Raw genomic sequence first — 10,258 nt, 5'->3', positions numbered from 1 at the left:
ACTTTATGTATTCTTAGTGAGTTGATTAATGCAGATTGTGGATTGATAATTTAATTAACTGAAATATACTACAGCACGATACAAACGTCGAAAAGTGTCATGCTCCTCACCAACCAGTGCTCTTTGGATGTATTCATGTCCAAGTCTTGTAGCTGGTTTTCTTATCTGGTGTGGTATCTGCCATACGGAATATTGAACCTTCGCAATGATTGACAAAACCAGCATCATAATATCAATATCTGACTTGAAATTACTCATTTGTTTTTTTCTTTCTAACTTATATCTCTTCACTTTCATGAACAATGCGATCCATTATAATACCCTACACAAAAACATAGCTATAAAACCACAAAGAATCACCTCGTAAACAAAACGAGAATCATCTCGTAAACAAAACGTGTACTACACAGACACAGATCATCATATAGAGAAAGTTAAAACATAGATACATCATCAAACAAAGAACACATGTGTATTGCATATAGACACAAAACCATAAATAATCATTGAAAAAAAAGAGTACTCACGTACGATGAAGCAACAGCGGCGTGGAGAACAAATGAGGGAAGGCAACAAATGATATATAATTCACCCTAATTTGGCCTTTAATATTTTACCCGCCACAATATAAGAACCATATTTTACCCGCCACAGGAAAATGCAAGATACACATTTTAATTTATTCTATATTAGTTACATAATTATATGCATTTTTGCTTTTCTTTTTGTGAAATATCTCTGGTTCAAGAATTAAAAAATAAATAAAAAAGGTGGTTATTTTTAAAAAGAAAAAACGTCTCAAATCAAAAATAAATAAATAAAAGAGCTCATAAAGTATTGCTAAATTGAAAAAAATAAACTATTAAACGAAAAAAAACATCTTCAATCTTTGTTGATGAATTTTGGTAACTTCTGATGTGAGACTCTAATAAAACTGGTTCCTAGACGTGTTGTTAGAGACATTCCGGTCCGGATTACCTCTAAAAACCGGATAACTAAAAACTCGCAAAAACTCGGAAAAACCCGTTAAAACCCCGTGAAGCGGTGGTTGAACCGGCGGGTTGGACCAACGGATCAATATCAAATTAAAATATTTAATTTTTATCACACTTCAAACTCAAACCAAATTAAATTTAACTGTTGTTATTTATAGAAAAATCACTTAGTTATTTTATCTAATCATTTAAAACTTTAATTTTAATTGTTTAGTATTTCATTATGTATGTTTTGTTCATATATTTATAGAAAAATATATATTATATTTATAAAATGTAAACAAACCAATAAACTAATTGACCCATGGTTCAACCGGTCTGACCGATTGATCCAATGACCCGAAAGATTTCCAGTTCACCTTCCGGTCCGGTTTTAAAAACATTGCTTAAAGGCAATGTTTAATGGTTAGGTCGCCACCGAACCAATTTTGAGATAACTATTCAATTATGTAATTTCAACTCGTTACCCTTTCATCACCATTTGAATTATAGTACATAAAATATATGTTACAAAAATAAAAGAGTTAATGTGAAGATTACAAGATGTGGTCCAATTATATTTGTTTACATTATTATTAAATATCGATTAATAATTCAATAGATGAATCCACTTGGGTATGGTTGCCAATTATAACAGACTATAAGGCTCGATAAAAATTTAAATACGAGTGATTATCTATACATTTTAATGATTTTTAAAAAATTAATTTGAAATTCACTATATCTATTTCTAATACAATTTACTATTTGTACCATCATAATAAACCATATTTTAATTTTTACATATTTTATCTTAAATAGTTGAAACTTATATTAAACACAATCTATGCATCTTAGTCTATATCATAATAAGAATTATAATATTTGAAAATTAACAAAAAATTATTGTTAAAAAAAGGAAAACCACTAAAGTTTTTTAGAAAACCAACATTGGCTAAAATATTTTTATATATATTGTTGTCCTAAGTAATAATTTACCTCATGTCAAAAAAAGTTAAAAAAATATATGTGTAATACGTTAACATATGCTTTGAGTTACGTAAACACATATATATAGATTAGCTTGGTCTCATAATAAAAATGTTGAAAATATGGGATCGTTTATACAATTTTTGTGTAGTTTTACTTTATAATATGAATCACCAGCATAAGAATAATACAACCTCATAAGAGAAAAATAATACCTTTACCAATATAACAAAGTTGAAAAAATTACATTGTTAGGTGAGAAAATATTAGATAGTTTAGTTGTTGGATAGAAATGAGTCTTTATAATCCCTTTTCTTTTAAGAATAATAATTACTATTAAATATAATATATGAATTAATTGTATATCCTTAATCCATTTTCTCTTTTTACGAATAAAGGTAATCATTTTCCTTGTAGAATTAGTATCTTAATTAAAACTACTATCTAATCTTATAATTTGTTTTTGAACGTATATATTTATTTAAAAAAGTTACAATTTTAAAATTTTAAACACATATTTTTTGTTTTATACATATTAAAATAAGAATTTGTTAGAAATGCCCCTTTTGAGATACCTCTTTTCAAAAATATATTTTTCTTGAACAATTTCATTTTTGCTTATTTTTACACAATTACAATATGTTAAATTAATATTTAGAATTTTTAGATTTGGATTCTCTATTTTACATTTAGAGTATAGTTTTGAGGGAATAGGGTTTAGTGTTTGATGTTAGGGCTTAGAATTTAACCATTTTATAGATTGAAAAGAGTATTTTTGAAAATAGACAACATGAAAAGGTATTTTTGAAAAGTAATATAGGAAAAGAATCAAAATAAACTTTTTACATGTTAAAATTACATTATTCAAAAACAAACTTCTTATATACATATTAGAATTATGTTTTTATATTTTAAAAATATTTAAATTTATATTTTTTATAATTCTATTTTTCAAATATAAAACATTAATTTTCTTATGTACATATTAGATTTAAATTTAACATTTTAAGATTTTTTATACTAGGATTTTTGTGTGTCATAGCAGGTTCAATTAACCTTATGTGTTGTAGTACTTAAGGTGTCAATCGAAATGAGATGTTGCTAGCAATCAAGATGCAATCAAGAAATCACAAGTCAAACCGGTTCAAAAAAGTGGTTTTATGTCTAACAATCCTAGAATGATCAGAATGCAGAACTAGAAACGAAAATGTATGTCAAGAGGTAAACGTGAGTAAAAACGAAATCGAGTCTAAAAAGGAACTAGATAGCAAGATGAAAAACAGCCTTAGGAATGCAATATCAATCAAAAGATAGAAGTCCTAAGGATGGGGGTAATTGATGTCGGTGGAGTCTCTCAGTCCACAGAGTGTTTAACATGCCATGCCACAAGCAAGCTATCCCTAAACAATGAACATCACGACTTAGCTAATCTAATCTCTTGGCAAAAGCTACTCAGACTCAACCACTTCCATACCTAGCTCTCGCTAGAGAAACATGGTCGAGCAGGCATGACAAACAAGTTCATTCACGTCAACAAACATCCTAGACAACTGATCTCTTAGGCTAGAAATGTAAAAGTCTCTGGCACTAGTTGGTCAGACATTTCATCAAAAACCTTTTGGGTGCGGAAATGTCTAAGACCTAATTCCACTTGATCAGAGAGAAACTAGTGTTTCAAACTCTAGTCCATAAGGGAATCATACGAATCTAAGCTTAAACACCCTACATACTGAGATCCTCCACCTAATCTATCTCATCCTCAAGAACTATGACAACCCGTCCCGCGGACCCCACTAACCTCATTGCTAGCTTGTCCCCATAGGCCCAAAGCTGGCCCTGTAGGGCATCGATCCTAACCCCTCACCGTGGCAAATGGAACTACTCATCCAAATCCATAGTAGGTTATTGGTGCGCCAGGTGTTCGTCGAACCCTGGTCCTCACCCTTTATCAACCTTCCCACAGGACAAGTTGCCACCAATTGATCGGATCAGGCGGAAAGTCTAATCGCATCGACCGACGCCTCCACATGGCATCGACCGATGCTCATAGGTCAATCCGCGCTGTCCTCGCACTAACATCGACCGACGCACATAGTGCATCGACCGATGCACATGCCGAGCATCGTTTTCCCCAAAGCTTCTCGTCGAATCTTCGTTCCTGCAACCACATGAAAGCTTCCTAACGCCTCACATAAAATTCTAACAAGCCTAACAACACATAAATAATTAGATCAGAGGAACCTCCAGCTTAGATAAGCCATGGTCATGCACTTACCTTTGCCACAGAAGATTCTGAACCACAAACAGGCAAGAACACACTCCTAGGAAGCTCCTACAACGATCTCAGCTACAGATCTCTACAGAAACGCCTCCAATCTCTCAAAACTCACCAAGAACACTTAGAACTCTTTTGTCTCTTCTTTCCTCTCTGAAAACGGCTAAAACTCGTCGAATGAGACAAACATACGACATAAGGGTTTTCCTTTTCCTTTTGCCCAAAACGCAGCGTTTAACTTAAGTCAAAACGCAGAAAACTGAACCTGCATCGACCGATGCTCCTCCAGCATTGACCGATGCACATTCCCAAATCGGGATTTCGGTTCGCGGTTGTTACAAGAACTATCACACTACTCAGATCCATAAATCATCATCAAGGATACAAACTCGGAAAACATTGAATTAAGCATTGAATGAGATGAACAACTTTGTAGAAGATATCAAATGCAAAAACTCAATGAAATAAAAGATATCTGGATACAAAATCTCAAAACGTTTTAGGTAGCTAGATAAACCTTAAGGAAAAACAAAAACGAAAATAAAAGGTATCCCTCAGTAAAAACTTAACAAAATGTATTTATAGAAAAACTTGGAAAGCCCTAGAACATAAAACGACAAGATAGAGCATCGAATCGGGAATCGGGTTGTCCAAGTCGCTGGTCGTCAGTCCTGGGAGTATGTCGGTCGAGCTGGGTCGAGTGGAGGGGTGTTGGCTCGAGCTGGTTCGAGTGGAGTGTTTTTGGCTCGACCCAAAGTGGTGTTGGCTCAACCCAGAGTGGTGTTGGCTCGATCCAGAGTAGTGTTGGCTCGAGCTGGGTGTATACGTATCCACTAAAATGATGATAACTCTTGCACCACATCTCCGATTGTCTTGAAATAAACGGCATTGGAAAGTGACTCAATTCCCTACAACTTTGATGAAGACATCGAAAGCTAAATCCCTCGACTGATGGCTCAAATGGTGGATAGAGTGGTGGCTCGAGTGCGTGAGTGAAATTGGCTTGATTGAGTGCAGCAGGGTGAGTGGCTCGATTGAGTTCAGCGGTTAGCTCGATTGGTGAGGCTCGAACGGGAGACGAAGTCAGCTCGAGAGAGGGAGTTCGGAACATCGGCTTGAACGGTGGACGAAGTTGGCTCGAGATAGGGAGTTTGGAACGTCGGCTGTCGAGCGGTTCGAGTGAGGGAGTTCAGAATGCGGCTCAAGCGTGGATGTTGGAGCGTTGCTCGAGCGTGGATGTTGGAGCGTTGATGTTGGAGCGTGGCTCGAGCGTTGATGTTGGAGTGTGGCTCGAGCGTTGATGACATCCATTCTAGGCATGATGGATCGAGTGGGATACTGGTGCTTCTTCCTGGGAGCGCATCCAAGTTGCATGTCGGTTGAGTCACATGACGTCCATTCCGGTCATGCTTGGTCGAGCTGCATGTCTCAACCTCCATTCGGTTCCAACAGTCTGGACATCTCCTAAACACCTGAAATAACTCCAATATGCAAGATGTATGCATGCCCAATGCAAAGATTACCGAGATATGCATATTATGCAAAAGAGACTTAAAAACAATGTAAAACAATGAGTTAACAGAACAAAATGAATAACAAATGCATCATGAAAGAGTGTAAAATATATACATATCAATTTTTGAATTTTTTAATTTTTTTGCAATAACCTTTCACTTTTAAAAATTTATTAAAAGCGAATTGTGTTGTTTTTATACTTATTAGAGTTATCTTTTAGTTATACTAATTTGAAAAGTTATTTAGAAACTTAACTCCTACAATATTGCAAAAGAAAACAATAACTAACTAGGAGATATCCCGTACTTAAAGCACGGGTCAACATTTAAAAAAAAAATCTAATCTAATAATAAAAATTATTGTAAAATTTTTTTAAAAAGTTATTTTGTTGAGATAATATTTATTTTTAATTGTTCTGTAAATCTGTTAGTCTTTTTGAATACTAATTATTTTAGAATATTATAGTATTTTATTTTTGATGTATATTACAGTTTTACATTGTTTGTTTGCTGTATTTGCATTATTATTTTGTGAAATATGAAATAGTAATTTTAATATTACAGTTGTGAACAAATAAAAATTATTAATTTATCATCTATATAAATTTAGTTTTACCATCCGGCCAATGTGGAAATTAAAACACACATTTTTTATAGATTGAGTAATATATCTTCGTTTTATAAAATTCAAATCCCAACATATGCAGAAAAAATTCTGCATTTTATTAATCATAAGTATTATATGAAAATTCCAAACAATTTGTAAATAAAAGAAAATAAAGATGATAGGAGAATCATAACTTGAAATCTTAATAAAATCTTCGAAATTTAGTTATTAAAAATAATGATATTGTGTAATTGGATACAAAATCTTAAATTTTGAAATTCAGATTGGTTTATATTTTTTTAAAAAAATTTCGTCCATAATTTATTAGAGAGAGAGAAAATATATTTTTTCAGGATTTTTTATATTTGATCTGTCAGCATCTTTTATTTTTTATATTAATTATCTTTATTTAATTAATTAACTAAGCTTAATTAAAATTTTCTACTGACAATTGAATGTAATTTTTTACACATTTTAAGGTTAGTTTCATATTTGTACTTCCCAATTAATATAGTAGGATATATGACAACAAAATCGATTAGTCAAATAATACTTCAAAATATTCAATTTTGGTAAGATATTTTTAAAAAAATGGAAACTAAATATACCAAAAAATATGAAAAATGACATTTTCCTTGCTACAATACAATATTACTTTCTCTCTTTCACAAATTATATTAGTTAGCATGATATCAAAATTATATTAATTACTATTATATCTATCATTAATAAATATTTGTATTGTTGTAACGCCCGTGAACCAAATGTAGACTCTTGGTATGGATGTCGACCGACACCAGCAAAGGTATCGCTCGACACCATAAGTCAGTGGGATGTTAGTTTCGATTTTATGACTCTCGGTTTGAGCTAGTTCAATTTTGGGAACTTAGGTCTCGTATATAAGGGGATGTGGCCGACGTTTTAGGGTTTGAGAACCTAATTTTGTCCACCTTTGTAAAATAGAGAAAACATTTCCCTAAAAAGTTCTGGATAGTTTCTTGGAGGTTTTTCCTGAAGCTTTTGTTCCTTTTCTTGAGAGATCTGTGACACTCTGATTTGCGGAGAGGTTTAAAAGAATTGATTTGAACACCTATGTCACCAAAGTGCACTTATCTTTTCGGTCAAGGGTCCTGAGAGAACTCAAGAGTTAAGCGTGTTTGAACTGGAGTAGTCTTTGGATGGATGACCTTCCGGGAAGTGAATGTCGGAACTGTGCAAGTGAGGACAAAACACAGTGAAGGATCATGTGGTGATTTGTAGGGACGGTAACAAGTCTTTAAAGTCTTCCGGACGTAGCAAACTGACCGTCGGATATGTATGGGCTCACGAGCTTAGTGAGAGGACATGAGGCCCATTAAAGAAAGTGGACCCATGGACTGGGAATGGACATGGGGTCCATTAAGAGGTGGCGGTTGGGGCGTTACAAGTGGTATCAAAGCCGAACCCAGACGAGTGTGGAGTTGAGTGGACTCACACCGTTGAGGGTGACGGTCTTGGTGCGCAACGAGGACGTTGCAATCTGTTAGTGGGGGTGAATTGTGACACCCCGACTTGCGGAGAGGTTTAAAAGAATTGATTTCGCCACCTATGTAACCAAAGTGCACTTATCTTTTCGGTCAAGGGTCCTGAGAGAACTCCAAAGTTAAGCGTGCTTGAACTGGAGTAGTCTCAGGATGGGTGACCTTCTGGAAAGTGACTGTCGGAACTGTGCAAGTGAGGACAAAACACAGGGAAAGATCATGTGGTGATTTGTAGGGACGGTAATAAGTATTTAAAGCCTCCCAGACGTAGCAAACCGACCGTCGGATATTGATGGGCTCATAGGCCTAGTGAGAGGACGTGAGACCCATTAAGGAAAGTGGGGCCATGGACTGGGAGCGGACATGGGGCCAACTGAGAGGTGATGGTCGGGGCGTTACAATTGAGAGGTGGCCAATTTTTAGAACGTTAACTATCAAATCTCTCCTGTGGAAAGCTAGCCCTAGATGTCAAGAAGTTTACCACAAAATCTTGTGCCGATCGGATAACAGAAGAGCCCACGATCACACTTACAACCCCCGCTGGACTCAGTTCGCGTCTAAGATGAAGCACCTCATGAAACTGCAGATAACTTCACTTAAACCCTAACGATTTTGCTTCCTCCTTAAATCTCCTTCACACCACACCAAGCTTTTCTCCTTCTCTATCTCTTTCTTTCTCTCTACATTAGCAATGAAGAACAGCCACAAACAAAGAGAGAGAAGAGGCGTCCAAAGAATTATAAAAACATCACTTAGGGCTTCCCAAACCTGGCTTTAAACCTGGTGAACTTAAACCAAACCGATCAATTTCATGATTTCACATATACTGATTGGTTCGTCCACTTTTCTTTGGGATATACGTTACAGGGTTCTCTATTTTACATTTAGGATATAGTTTTAAGGGTGTAGAGTTTAGTGGGATTTAGGGTTTAGAATATAGTTATTTTGTATATTTAAAAGAAATCTTTTTAAAAATTGATAACCTGAAGGAGTATTTTTGAAAAGTGGCATAGAAAAATGAGTACTTTTGAAAATACCCCTTCTTTTAAGTGTTTTAATATATATATCTAATTAAATTATATTAAAATATTAATATTAGTTCGATTAAACCCCTATTTTGAGAACCTTACAATTGTACGTGCCTTTATAAACTTGGGTGAATTTTTGTGATAACCAAAATTTGTATAGCACTTTATTCAAAAAAATTAGGAGAACAGGAGGAGGGTAGGGGAATGGATGATGATGATGATGAGGAAAACTCTTTAACCTTAGAAAGTAAATACTCCCTTGTTTGGGCTTAGGACTCTCTTATTCACAAAGAGGTTTCATTTCTTTGAGAATATAGAGCTTTGTTTGGAAAAACACTTTCCCACTTGCTATTTTCATCCGAATTATCTCCTTTTGGTGACTTATTTTCGCGAATCCATTACAAACGATAGGTTTGCTTGAGGTTTTCTTGGTGTGAACAGTAATTCTGGGTTCTAAAGTTTCAGGGTTTCCTCTTGGTTTTTGAGACGTGTGTGCGCAGATCTATCTTGTCCAGGGGTTTTCAAGGGCTTTTATTAGAGATTTATAGTTGGGGAAGATGTCAGCAGCGATGGATCAAGCGTTGATGGCGATGTCCTTAGAAGAGGAGGATATACCGTTTACTCTCCCAGATCTGCCAGAGTTCAGCTCTTGTGAAAGGAATTATCTTAGTCTGATCGGAAGAATTTTAAATCCGAAGTGCCAATCAGTATCTGGAGTAGTATTCGATATGCCAAGAAAATGGCAGAAGGGTGATAGAATTAGAGGAATAGCGCTGTCAAAGGAAAGATTTCAGTTTATCTTCCAGAATGAACATGATCTAGAAGATGTTTTGAATAAGGGATTTCAGACATATAACGACTGGGGTCTGATAATGGAGAGATGGACTGAACATCCTGCAGCAGATTCACTTCAGTTTACTACTCTTTGGGTGCAGATCCGGAATATCCCCATTAACCATTATACGGCTCCTGCGATTACGGCAATTGGAGAGTTAGCTGGTCAAGTACTTCACGTAGCATTTGATCCGTCGCGAGCTCAAGGCAAAGAGTATGTTAGAGTTCAAATTCGTTTTGATGTCTCCAAGCCTCTAAGGAAATCAAAGGTGATAGGTCTTCCCAACAATAAATCAGTAGAAATCTTCTTTAACTACGAGAAAGTTCAAAAGAGATGCTTTAAGTGCCAACGCTTATCTCATGAAGTTGACTTCTGTCCTATTCTGATAAAGAACCGAGAAGACACTGTGCTGGCTAGAAGAATGGGACTGGCCACTCCAAAGGCAAATTCCCTTTCCATTCTTAAAGAAGCAGACCCTCTGTTCAGTGTCTTAAGAGAAGATCAAGTGGGTATAA

This window comes from Camelina sativa, chromosome 16, assembly GCF_000633955.1.
Source record: "Camelina sativa cultivar DH55 chromosome 16, Cs, whole genome shotgun sequence".
NCBI classification, from domain to species: Eukaryota; Viridiplantae; Streptophyta; class Magnoliopsida; order Brassicales; family Brassicaceae; genus Camelina; species Camelina sativa.
The sequence above is the reverse complement of the archived record's forward strand: the minus strand, read 5'-3'. Positions refer to the sequence as shown.